The 13890-nt window shown below is 36.7% G+C and overlaps 1 long non-coding RNA gene and 1 pseudogene across 6 annotated transcripts in view; one reads left to right on the top strand and one right to left on the bottom strand.

The window, feature by feature from the left end:
- LOC144320492 (uncharacterized) overlaps positions 1-13890 on the bottom strand; it is a 404605-nt gene that overhangs the window by 53149 nt on the left and 337566 nt on the right. The gene's annotated exons all lie outside the window — the stretch shown is intronic.
- On the top strand, positions 3540-4359 carry LOC144321291 (small ribosomal subunit protein eS6 pseudogene; annotated as a pseudogene).

A 13890-nucleotide genomic window follows, 5' to 3' on the forward strand; every position in this document is an offset into this window, starting at 1 on the left:
TTCCAGTGAAACCAGCGCTGCCGAAACAATGTTTTGTGGATATTTTAATGAATGAAGGCATGGATGAATCTCACTAAGAAAGAAAAAAAAGGAAAGAAATTCAGATTGATAGAATGATGAGATTTTTTTCATCTATCAAGTTATCAAGCACATTTTTTTCAATGATAACACCTGTAGGGGTGAAGGTACAGCTAATGTGGGAATTATTAGGCTACACTGATGGACTGTTTGTACTTTTCTGCTGTAAAGATTCTTAGTAGACTTCACATTCTTTAACATAGCAATTCTACTTATGGAAATCTAACCTAAGGAAATATTTCAAAATTTCAAACAGATGATGTTTGATCATGTTCATTGTAGCATTACTTTGAAGAAGTGAAAATTGGAAACAACCTTAATATCTAAGAGTGGGGGACTAATTATGAAAAGTTTAATATTTTTATATGAAAAATATTAGGTCATCATACAAAGCATCTGTATGAAAAATATTTCTTGTAAAAAAATTACTTGGTTTGTATAATACCTCATAATATTTAATGAAAGGATAGAAAATTATAATTATGTTGTAATAAATATATAAAAAGTAAATATATAAATATATTACATACAATAAATATAGTATACTATTTATTATAGTATGACTATACATTTATTAATTAAAATAGAATTATATATTATGCACATAATATATATTACATATATGTTTTAAAGACTAGAAGGAATTGGGGGGAACATTAATATGGTGCTGACCCTAGTAGTGGGGTTACAAGTGATTTAGCTTCTTTTTTTAAAAATATTTTATTTATTTATTCATGTGAGACACACAGAGAGAGGCAGAGGGAGAAGCAGGCTCCATGCAGGGAGCCTGGTGCGGGATTGGATCCCGGGACCCTGTGATCACTCCCTGAGCTGAAGGCAGATGCTCAACTGCTGAGCCACCCAGGCATCCCTGATTTAGCTTCTTTATATGTTTCCCACTTCTTCCTTATACTATCCTTAACTTCTTTGGAAATTAAAAAAAAAAAACACACAGACACACACGTTAAACATTAATCAGAGAGAAAGCTTCAAACTAATTCTAAGCATTTTAGAGCTTTATTAATATTGTAGTATTTATTCACCTGTGCCTGGTACATTTTCCATAATTTGTGTTTCTCTTTATCCTTTCAATTGCTTTGTGAAATCAATTGCTCTTAGCTCATGCTATCAAGCCTAAAAGAAGGAGATAAAATAGTGTGAAGGTAATAATGGTTATATTGACCAAAAAAAAAAAAAAGAGCCAGACACTCAAACAGCCTGTACCTTTGCTATTTTTATTATGTACAGAACTGAAATTTCAATTGATCCTTGAGGCTTTAGCCCAACACTTCTTATCCTGCCTCTCTAGGAGATGAACTCTGGCATAACTGACACATTCAGATACTTGAAACACTATAGAAATGGTTTCAAGGATGCTATTGCTGCTGTTGCACGTAATTATTTCTTCTGTAATTTTTATTATGTTTTCACAGAATTTTAAATAGGATTTATTCTTTTACATTTTCTAGTTCTGTTTATGTTTCATGGTTAGGCAAAAGATACATTATATCAGTATCATAAATTGATCAATACTTGAATATTCATGACAAAGATGCACACACATACATTCCTATTCATAGAAGTCCAACTGGTTGCTTTCTGCCTGTGGATGCCACTGAATAGGCATCGTTAAAATCTCCCCTCCCACTGCCATTATGTTGAAGCCAGAGTCTCCCAAAGAGCCTGAACAGCTGCAGAAGCTCTTTATCAGAGGTTTGAGCTTTGAAACAACTGATGAGAGTCTGAGGAGCCATTCTGAGCAATGGAACACTTATAGACTGCGTGGTAATGAAAGCTCCAAACACCAAGTGCTCCAGAGGCTTGGGGTTTGACGTGTGCCACTGTGGTGGAGATAGATGCAGCCATGAATGCAAGGTCACACAAGGTGGATGGAAGAGTTGTGGAACCAAAGAGAGCTGTCTTAAGAGAAGATTTGCAAAGACCTGGTACCCACTTAACTGTGAACAAGATTTATTTGGTGGCATTAAAGAAGAAACTGAAGAACATCATCTAACATCATCTAAGATTATTTTGAATAGTGTCGGAAAATTGATGTGATTAAAATCATGACTGACCAAGGCAGTTGGCAAGAAGAGAGACTTTGCTTTTATAACATGTGATGACCATGACTCTACAGAGAAGATTGTCCTTTAAAAATCCCATACTGTGAATGGCCACAACTGTGAAAGCCCAATCTAAGCAAGAGATGGCTACTGCTTCATCCAGCCAAAGACATTGAAGTGGTTCTGGAAATTTTGCTGGTGGTTGTGGAGGTGGTTTTGGTAGGAATTACAACTTTGGTCATAGAGGAAACTTCAGTGGGTGAGGTGGCTTTGGTGGCAGACCAGATGGTGGTGGATGCGGTAGCAGTGGGGATGGCTATAACTGATTTGGTAATGACAGAAGCAACTTTGGAAGTGGCGGAAGCTATAACTATTTTGGCAACTACAGCAATCTTCAAATTTTGGACCCATGAAAGGAGAAAATTTTAGAGGCAGAAACTCTGGCCCCTGTGATGGTGAAGCCAGTACTCTGCCAAACCACAAAACCAAGGTGGCTCTGGCAGTTCTAGCAGCATCGAGAGCTATGGTAATGGCAGAAAGTTTTAATTACTGCCAGAAAAAAAGCCTTAACAGGAGAAGAGAGCCAGAGAAGTAACAGGGAAGCTATACACTGCAAAGATTTGCAAACTCAGCCAAGCACAGTGATAGCAGAGCCTAGCTGCTACAAAGAAGACATGTTTTAGACAATACTCATGTGTATGGGCAGAAAACTCAAGGACTATATTTGTGACTAATTGTATAATGGGTTATTTTAGCTTCTGCTCTGTGGAAAGTGTAAAGCATTCCAACAAAGGGTTTTAAAGTAGATTTCTTGTTTGCATGCATGCATGCTATTAATCGCTAAATGTAATAGTCTGATCATGATGCTGAATAAGTGTCTTAAGAAAAAAAGAAGTCCAAATGGTCATTTCTAACACTCTATTTAATTAATAGGAAAAATAATGAATCTAATCTCTTAAATTATTCAAGGCAATATGAGCAACTGCCTATAGAAAAACAATTTGTAAATTATTTTGTAATTAGCTTTAAGTTGTGTTTGAACTTTTTAGTGAATAGAGAATGCATCATCTCCTCTTCCTTAAATAGATAAACATTTCAAATGAAAAGACTCAAACCAAAAATATTTAGGTCATGATGACCTACACTTTCCTGGATTGATTCAATTAACAGAAAATTTATGTCCTCACAGAAGACCATTTCCCTATGTTGCCCCTCCACACATCAAGCTTAGGAGGTTTATATCAACCTAAGATTCTCAAGGTTGGAGATAACCTCCAAGGTCATTGAGTCCATCAGTTCTCAAACAGATCCACTTATGTTGTGGTTCTAGTGATTCTCTGTGAAATAAGTAAAATGGCTCTTTTTCATCGCACCTCCAAGGCAGTTGGCTCCTTCAGGATGAAGCTGAACATCTCTTTCCCAGCCACAGGCTGCCAGAAACTCATTGAAGTGGATGATCAGTGAAAAACTGTGTACCTTTTATGAGAAGGATATGACCACAGACATTGCTGCTGATGCTCTGGGCAAGGAATGGAAGGGTTACATAGTACAAATCAGTGGTGGCAATGACAAGCAAGGCTTCCCCATGAAGCAGGGTGTCTTGACCCATGGCTGTGTCCGCCTGCTGCTGAGTAAGGGGCATTCCTGCTACCGACCCAGGAGGACTGGAAAGAGGAAACACAAATCTACCTGGGGTTGCATGGTGGATGCCAATCTCAGTGTTCTCAATTTGGTTATTGTGAAAAAAGGGGAGAAGGACATTCTTGGACTCACTGATATTTCTGTGCCTCATCGCCGGGGGCCCAAAAGGGCCAGCAGAATCTGCAAACTTTTTAATCTGTCAAAAGAAGACAATGTCCGCCAGTATGTTGTTAGAAAGCCCCTAAACAAAAAAAGGTAAGAAACCTAGAACCAAGGGGCCTAAGATTCAGCATCTTGTTACTCCATGTGTCCTCCACATGTCCTCCAATACAAACATCAGCGTATTGCTTTGAAGAAACAGCATACTAAGAAAAAGAAGGAAGAGGCTGCAGAATATGTTAAACTTGTGGCCAAGAGAATGAAGGAGGCCAAAGAAAAATGGCAGGAACAGATTGCCAAGAGATGGAAGCTGTCCTCTCTGAGAGCTTCTACTTCTAAGTCTGAGTCCAGTCAAAAATTAGATTTTCTAAGAGTGACAAATAAAATAAATAAGATCAGAAAAAAAAGAAATAAGTAAAATAAAGACGATATTTCATAAAGCTAATTTCATTTAATTTGGATTCATGTCCTTTAATCTCAGAAAATACCCCTTCAACTCTTTTGATATTAAAAATCCCTTTTTATGAAAAGTATCTAAAATTAAGTGGCTGTCTTTTCTTTTTTAGGTTTTTACCAAAACAATTAGGGAACTCCACATTAGTTTTCTTAAGAAATTCTCTGTTCCATGTCTAATGTCCAAGATCGAGTCAACAAAGAGCTTGTGTCTGCCCATCCCTGAGGCAGTTGGAAAACAAGCACCTGCAGGATGTGACAGTGAACAGCTTTGGAGGCAAATGGATTAAGATTGGAAGTCTGTGTAACTTTAAAGAAATTACTTAATCTAGTTAAGTAATTTATTTCTTTGCCTGTACCACCTGAGCAAATGTTACCTTCGTCTCCCATTGTTGTAAAAATTAGAAAATGAGTGGTTGGCTGACTCTCTAATAGTTCAATGAGAATGTCACCTTTCCAGAAGGCCTGATTCCCTACCCTATCTAATGTACACCCTCTTCTTACCACTCACCCAGCCATTATCTCTCTCAATCAGGGTACATATTATTCTCTGTATTCATTTTATGCTCCCAACCAAAATATGAGATTCATGAGAGAGGGAACTGAGTGTCCCATCCCACTGTACCCAAAGCAATTAAAATATATGGCCAAAACATGGTAGCACTCAATAAATATTCATTGAATACTGAATGAATAGAAATAATTTGATACAAAAAAGACTCAATAAATGTTAGTTTCCTAATTTCATAATGAGGAGAAAAAAATCCATCTCCCTAAAAATGTCACATTGGTCTTCATACTCTGAAGCCATCAGAACCCACCCACACAAAATATCTCACTTTCTAAACATATATTCCCAAGTGGGAAGTGATTCTTTAGGTAACTGTTATTTGGTAAAATCATCTTTATTTTAGAACTGGCTACAATAATAATGACTATATGATGGTAACTTCAAACTGGGTTTTGGGTGCATATTTAATTTATTGAATAAAAGAATGCCTAATCTTTGAGATTCACACAGAGTGCCAGGGAAATGTCATTTAAAGTCTTCCATTTTAAGACCATGTATAGTATCTGGTAATTGCTTATATTAATTTGCATTTCAAATCAGTATCAAAAAGTTTCACCAGGCAGCCATCTTCAGCTAAACTATCTTATTCTGATAAAAGCTATCATTAAGGAGTAAAATGTTTAGCCTCACACAAACATGCTAAATACTAATATTAAAAAGAAAAGGAAGAAAGGAAGGAAGAGTAGATGAAAGGAATGAATGAATGATGGAAGGATAGAAAGGAGAGGAAACATGTTGCCATTGAGTAAAAACAAAACCACAAATAACAAAACTAAAGGCTCTCTAGCTTCCAGAAACCAAGACCTCAGGGAAGGTCTTATATATCTGAAACATCAGAAATGGACTTTCCTTTTTTTTTAAAATAATAATTGTATTTTTTATTGATGTTCAATTTGCCAACATACAGAATAACACCCAGTGCTCATCCCGTCAAGTGCCCCCCTCAGTGCCCGTCACCCATTCACCCCCACCCCCCGCCCTCCTCTCCTTCCACCACCCCTAGTTCGTTTCCCAGAGTTAGGAGTCTTTATGTTCTGTCTCCCTTTCTGATATTTCCCACACATTTCTTCTCCCTTCCCTTTTATTCCCTTTCACTATTATTTATATTCCCCAAATGAATGAGAACATATAATGTTTGTCCTTCTCCGATTGACTTATTTCACTCAGCATAATACCCTCCAGTTCCATCCACGTTGAAGCAAATGGTGGGTATTTGTCATTTCTAATGGCTGAGTAATATTCCATTGTATACATAAACCACATCTTCTTTATCCATTCATCTTTCGATGGACACTGAGGCTCCTTCCACAGTTTGGCTATTGTGGACATTGCTGCTATAAAAATGGACTTTCCTGAGGAAGCTAAGGCTCCAGCCCAACAGAGAAGGGTTTTTGGACACTATGCAAGTATACATGTCTGGAACATGAAAACAAGAAGCTAAGATAATCCCGACTTCATCTTGGCTGTCATCCATGACTCACTTTAAGTACTAAGTTAGTGACTATATTTCAGAGATTGGCAGTCATTAAAATACAACTTGCCAAAGCTCCAACTCTTTTCTTTCATCAAGAAGAATGTCCCATGCAGCTGTGGGAAGTGGTGGGGAAATGGGCCAAGTAGAACTACTGGAAACACAAGCCAAGACATGCTGTGCTGATGCCTGTTTAATGCAGCACTAGATCCTATAAAGGATATTTAGACTTCCAGTTCAGAGTCCAATGTGTTAAAAGCTTGGAAATCATCACTTTCATTCTTAGGAAAAGCAAATGTTTACCAGACTGAAAATCGGTGATTTTTCCGGAAACATCAAAGAATTAAGATTGCAAGGCATACCACCAATCAAATCCTGCAGAGCTAGAGCTAAGATCTGCTTCTCTGTGGCAGAAGCCACCAGGGCCATAATTTGGTAGAAACATTTAAACGGAAATTTTGACAAATTGCTGGAGCTTGTGTATGAACTAGCTTGACAGTGAGAGATCCTGAGGCTTGCAAATGTTACAGGACCTTCACACCTTCATGGATTTCACCTCCAGGAACATGAGGGTTTTAATGGTTAAGAGCCAAGAATGATCACCTTGTGGCTACTGTGAGGGGAAGGCAAGTGTAACCATTGTAAAATATTCCCAGAGTGTTCATAACCAAGGCCTACTCACTAGAGCCTTATCACAGATAGTGATGGGGCATTTTTCCACTACCGTCCCTTCTAGCCTTGATTTCATACAAAGGAAAGGGGAGGAAAGCTAAGAAACATGAGTAAAGGTCACAGCCTTGAGACACAGGGCCACTAAAGGACTGAGATTTAATCATAAGATTATAGGATGCTTCCCCTCTTCCATACCTTACCACCACACCAACACTGTAGTACCAGTAGATTCAGCTAAAAAAGCTGCAAGACTGAGACTCTATTTAAGAAGGAATTCTTAGGGAAACCCAAAGATAACAGGGCACCTAACAACAACAACAAATAGCTAGAGGAATCGAAGTCTCTGCTACTTACAGCTATAGCAAACATTAAGCATGGTCCAAGCACTGGCCAAATTAACATAAACATCACACTAGAGGCCTATTTACCTCAGTTCAATATATCATGTCCACCTTTCAATAACAAAAATAAATTACAAGGTATACTAAAAGGTGAGAAAAAATACAGTCTGAAGAGACAAAGTAAGTGTCAGAATCATACTCTGGTATGACACAGGTGTTGGTTTTATCAGGCCTGATCCCGAATTTCAAATGACTATAATTAATATGTTAAGGGCTCTAATGGGAAAGGTAGACAAGAACAAGTGGGTAATATGAGCAGAGAGATAGAAATTCTAGTAAAGAATCAAAAGGAAATGCTAGAAATCAAAACCACTCTAACAGAAATGAACAATGCCTTTGGCAGGTGCATTAGTAAACTGAATGTATCTGAGGAAAGAATCTGTGAACTTAAAGATAGGTTAATAGAAACTTTCAAAACTGAGTTATAAAGAGAAAATAGAATGAAAGAAGGAAAAGGGGATAGAATGCAACATCCAAGGGCTGTAGGATACTTTCAAAAGGTAAAACATATGAATAGTTGAAATGTCAGAAGAAGAAAAAAAAAAGTTAGAAGAGCTGGGTTATATATATATTATTAACCATATATAACCACATATTATGTATATTACATTCCGTATCCAACTACAGAAAATCAAAGACACAGAAAAAATTATTGAAGCAAGCTGAGGTGAGGGGACAAACAACAACCACCATCACAACAAAACAACATCACCCACAGAAAAACAAGGATAAGAATTACAGAGGACTTCTTGTTGGATACTATGCAGGCAAGGCATGTTAAAAGAAGGGAACCATCAAACTAGAATTTTATATCTAGTGAAACTATCCTTCAAAAGTAAAGGAGAAATGAAGATAGATACCTGCTCTCACAGTTGCTTTTAGCTCTATTTACCCTCAAAGGGGAGTAACCAAGTGCCTGGAGGCTGGTCATCCTTACTGGAAACATCAGGAGGAGGAAGTGACAGAGATCAGGACTACATTAGGAAAGAGTCCCTAAGACAGGAACATCAAAATAAGAGAATTATTCATGGGGGTGGAGAGTTAATGCACAAACCAAGTATGCTAGACTAAGTATACAACTTGCAACCGGTACCTTCTATTGCTAAACCTCATGTTTCTGCCTAAAAATGGGAACACTTTTCAAACACCATTTGGACTTAACCTCACTCTTTATAGAATATTAAATCTATAGCTATCCAGACAAATACATGAAAACAGCAAAATATTATGGTAGTAGAAACTTAAATGCTAAATGGTGAGCTATAAATGATAATTTCTCAATCAAGTAATTTGAAAAATATTTATTAGGCTTCTATTCTGTCAGGTAATCTAATAATCTCAGAATTTTCATTTAAGTAGTAGAAACTAAAATACACTAAAAAAGTAAATAAACAAGAAAGATATAAACAACAAACAAAACCTAAAACCAGCAGAAGGAAGGAAATAATAAGATGAAAACAGAAATAAATGATATAGAAATGAAAACAAAAACCAATATAACAGATCAATGAAACCAGGAGATGGTTCTTTGAAAAAAAATTTTAAAAATTGATAATCCTCTAACCAGACTTATCAAGAAAAAAGAGAAAAAGCTAAAATAAATAAAATCACAAATGAGAGAGGAGAAATAACAACCAACACCACAAAAATACAAATATTGTAAGAGAATGTTATGAAAAACTATGTGCCAACTAATTGGACAACCTAGAAGAAATGGATGAATTCCTAGAAACATAAACTAAAAAAAACTGAAATAGGAAGAAATAGGAAATTTGAGCAGACCAATAACCAGCAAATAAACTGAATCACTAATTTAAAAACTCCCAATAAATAAAAGTTCAGGACCAGAGGACTTCACAGAATTCTATCAAACTTTTAAAGAAAAGTTAATAACTATTCTTCTCAAATCACCCCAAAAAAATAGAAGAAGACGGAAAGCTTTCAAATTCATTCTAGGAGGCCAGCATTACCTCGTACCAAAACCAGATAAAGACATCACTAAAAAGGAGAACTATGGGCAATATCTCAGATTCAAAGTTCCTCAACATAATACTAGCAAAGAGGATCAACAATACATTTAAAAAATCATTTATCATGATCAGGTGGGATTTATTCCTCGGTTGTAAGAGGGTTAAATGTTGATAGATCAATCAATGAAATACATCATATCAATAAAAGAAAAGATAGGAACCATATGATCATTTCAAGAGACAAAGAACAGGTATTTGACAAGTACAATATCCATTCATGATTTAAAACATAGTGCCACATAATAAAGGCCATATATGAAATTCCTACAGCTGAATCATCCTTAATAGTGAAAAATTGAAAGCTTTCCCACTAAAGTCAAGAACAAAACATGGATGTCCACTCTCATTATTTTTATTCAGCATATGCCGGAAGTCCTAATCACAGCAATTAGACAACAAAAAGAAATAAAAGGCACCCAAATCAGTACAAAAGAAGTAAAACTTTTGCTATTTGCAGATGGCATTATACTATATAACAAAACCCTGAAAGACTCCACCAGTCTTTGCTAGAACTGAAATACAAATTCAGTAGAGTTGCAGGATACAAAATCAATGTACAGAAATTTGTTGCATTTCTATATACCAATTATGAGGCTGCAGAAACAGAAATTAATAAAACCCATTTATAATTACACCAAAAATAATAAGATACCTAGGAATAAATTTAACCAAAGAGGTGTAAGACCTCTACTCTGAAAACTATGAAACACCAATGAAAGAACTTGAGACAATAAAATAAAATGGAAAGACTTTTCAAGCTCATGGATTAGAAGAACAAATATTGTTAAAGTGTCCATAGTAGGGATGCCTGGGTGGCTCAGTGGTTGAGTGTCTCCCTTGGCTCATGTCATGATCCTGGGGTCTGAGGATCGAGTCCCGCATCATGTTCACTGCAGGGACCTGCTTCTCCCTCTGCCTGTGTCTCTGCCTCTCTCTCTGTGTTTCTCATGAATAAATAAAATCTTTTAAAAAAAGTCCATACTATACAAAGCAATCTACACATTTAATGCAATCCCTATCAAAATATCATTTTTTCACAGAACTTGAAAAAACAATTCTAAAATATGTATAGAACCACAAAAAAACCTGAATAGCCAAAGCAATCTTGAAAAAGAAAAGCAAAGCTGGAGGCATCACAATTCCAAACTTCAAGTTATACTGCAAAGCTGTAGTGATCAAAACAGTGTGGTACTAGCACAAAAAAAGATCAATAGAACAGAACAGACAACCCAGAAATAAACCCACAATTATATAATCAAATAATCTTTGACAAATCAGGAAAGAATATGCAATGGGAAAATGACAGTCTCTTCAACAAATGGTGCTGGGAAAACTGGACAGCAATATACAAAAGAATAAAACTGGACCACTTACTTATACCATACACAAAAATAAGTTCAAAATAGATTAAAGACCTAAATGTGAGACTTGATACCATAAAAGTCCTAGAAGAGAGCACAGGCAGTAATGTCTTTGACATTGGCCAAAGTAACATTTTCTAGATGTGTTTCCTGAGGCAAGGGAAACAAAAGCAAAAATAAAATATTGGGTTTATATAAAAATAAAAAGCTTCTGCACAGTGAAGGAAACAATCAACAAAACTGAAAGGCAACCTACAGAATGGGGGAAGATATTTGCAAATGGTACATCCAATAAAAGGGTATTATCCAAATTATATAAAGAACCTACACAACTCAATACACAAAAGCAAATAATCCAATCAAAAATGGGCAGAAGACAAGAGTATTTCTCCAAAGAAGACATACGGAGGACCAATAGACACATAAAAAGATGTTCATCATCACTTACCATCAGGGAAATGCAGATCAAAACTACAACGAGATATCACCTCATACCCGTCAGAATGGCTAAAATCAACAACACGAAAACAACAGGTATTATTGAGAATGTGGAGCAAAAGGAATCCTCATGCACTGCTAGTGGGAATGCAAACTAGTACAGCCATAGAAAACAGTATGGAGGTTCTTCAAAAAGTTAAAAATAGAAGTACTTTATGACCCAGCAACTGCACTCAGGGTATTTACCCCAAAAATACAAAAACACAAATTCAAAGGGATACATGCACCCCGATGTTTATAGCAGCATTACCTACAATAGCTCAAGTGTTCTTTGATTGATGAATCTATAAAGAAGAGGTGATATACATATACAATAGAATATTATTCAGCCATCAGAAAGAATAAAATCTTGAGACACCTGGGTAGCTCAGTGGTTGAGCATCTGCCTTCAGCTCAGGTCATGATCATGGGATCCTGGGATTGAGTCCTGCTTCCGGCTCGCTTCAGGGAGCCTGCTTCTCCCTCTGCCTGTGACTCTGTCTTTCTCTGTGTCTCAAGAATAAATAAATAAAATCTTTTAAAAAAGAATAAAATTTTGCCATTTAAAATGACATGGATGGAACTAGAGAGTATAATGCTAAGTGAAATAAGTCAGTCAGAGAAAGACAAATATCATAGGATTTCACTCCTGTGTGGAATTTAAGAAACAGAACAAATGAGCAAAGCGGAAAAGAGAGAGAGAGAGAGAGAGAGAGAAACCAAGAAATAGACTCCTAACTATAATGAAAATATTTATGGTTATCAGAGGGGAGGGGGCCAGAAATGGTCAAAATAGGTGATGGAGATTAGGGAGTACACTTGTGATGAGCACCAGGTGTTGTATGGAGATTTTGAATCATTATATTGTACACCTGAAACTAATATTACACCGTATGTTAACTAGGATTTTTTTTTAAAAGGAAAGAAGGATACACACTGGCACAAGTTATGCATAAAATTAAAAGTAAGTGAGTGATGATAAACAGTAGATAGATGAGAAATAGACAGATATATAGCTGATAATGTTTATACAGGTACTGTATAAATTGAAATTTAAATAATAAGAAGGAACTATCTGTGAATAGATTAAGGATTACAAATATAGGGAATAGTTAGCAGAGATGTGAAGTAGGAAATTGGAGTAGGAAATTGGAATATACAAGCCTGGATTTCAGGGCAAAGGCCACAAATGGAAATGTAGATTTATGAGGCATATGGATGGCATTTTAAGCCATAGGCTTGGTTATGCAGATAGAGTACAGGACCGAGCCCTTGGATACTCTAGGTTTTCAAGTTTAAGCAGCAGAGATATCTGCAAAGATATTTGAGAAGGATTAGGAAACGAGCTAGGAGGAAATCTCATTTTAATTCTACTCAACAGAAACCTAAAGAAAACATGTTTCAAGGAGAACTGAATCATCAGTGCCACTGAGGTGTGAAAGAAGATGAGAACCTAGAGGTGACTTTTGAATGTGGCAACATGATGGTCAAGGGGGACCTTGACTGGGGTGGTCTTTGTAGCATAATGAGGACTAATGCCTGCATAGAGTCAGGTATGGAAGAAAGTGAAGTGAGGCTGCAGAGAGGGTGACTCAAGAAGTTTTGCTGTGAAGGAGAATAGAGATGGACACTCTGGAGTAGGAAGAAATCTATTAAAGTTTAGAAAGGCTCATGAAGGAGGCAATGCTTGAGCCAGACCACAGGAGGACTCTGTGAGAGAAAACAGATGACCTACTTGAATATAGCCAGTCTCCCTCTCCCAGCAGGCTTGAGCTGGAGCTTCCTTCCTTGAAGTGGTAGTGTCCTGTCTTTAAGGGAAGATGTGGGCCATCATATTTGTTTCTTTATTTACATGGTGGAGAGGGCACATTCCCTCTCAAACCCTAGGAGATCTAAGCAAATGTAATGTAAAATTTGTAGTAACAACCAAAGTTTCGTTACTGGCTCCAATAAATGATTCCAACATCTAGCTCCAATTCCCATTTGGGGAAATTGGGGGAAATATGAGATTCCATCAGCAATAGAGTAAAAATATAAAGGAAGACCCTTTTGCCTTTCTGTAGAAACTTCCTCCAACTTCTTTCAGCCAAAGAAATATCACAGACTCTCCATATAATTCCTTGCCTAAATAGAAAAATAGTAGGTAGTAAGGGAATAGTGTCTGCCATGCCTGGAGTTCTTAAACTCAGGAAAAAGTCTCTTCTGCTTATCCAAGCTTTGTCTCTCATACAATCTGTATACATCAAGGTTCACCAAAGGAAAAAAAACCAATAAGATGTATATATGTATAAATGGATAGATGATGGATAGATAGATAATGGATAAGATAAGGATTTATTTTAAGGAACTGGGTTACATGATTGTGGAGGCTGACAAGTCCAAAATCTGCAGGTTGGGCTAGCAGGCTAGAGACCCAGAGAAGAGTTGATTTTGCACTTCAAGTCCAAAGGTGGTCTGCTGGGTAGAAATCTCTCTTTTTTCAGAGAGGTCAGTTCTATTTCTATTAAGACCTT

Source organism: Canis aureus, chromosome 9 (assembly GCF_053574225.1).
Source record: "Canis aureus isolate CA01 chromosome 9, VMU_Caureus_v.1.0, whole genome shotgun sequence".
NCBI lineage: Eukaryota > Metazoa > Chordata > Mammalia > Carnivora > Canidae > Canis > Canis aureus.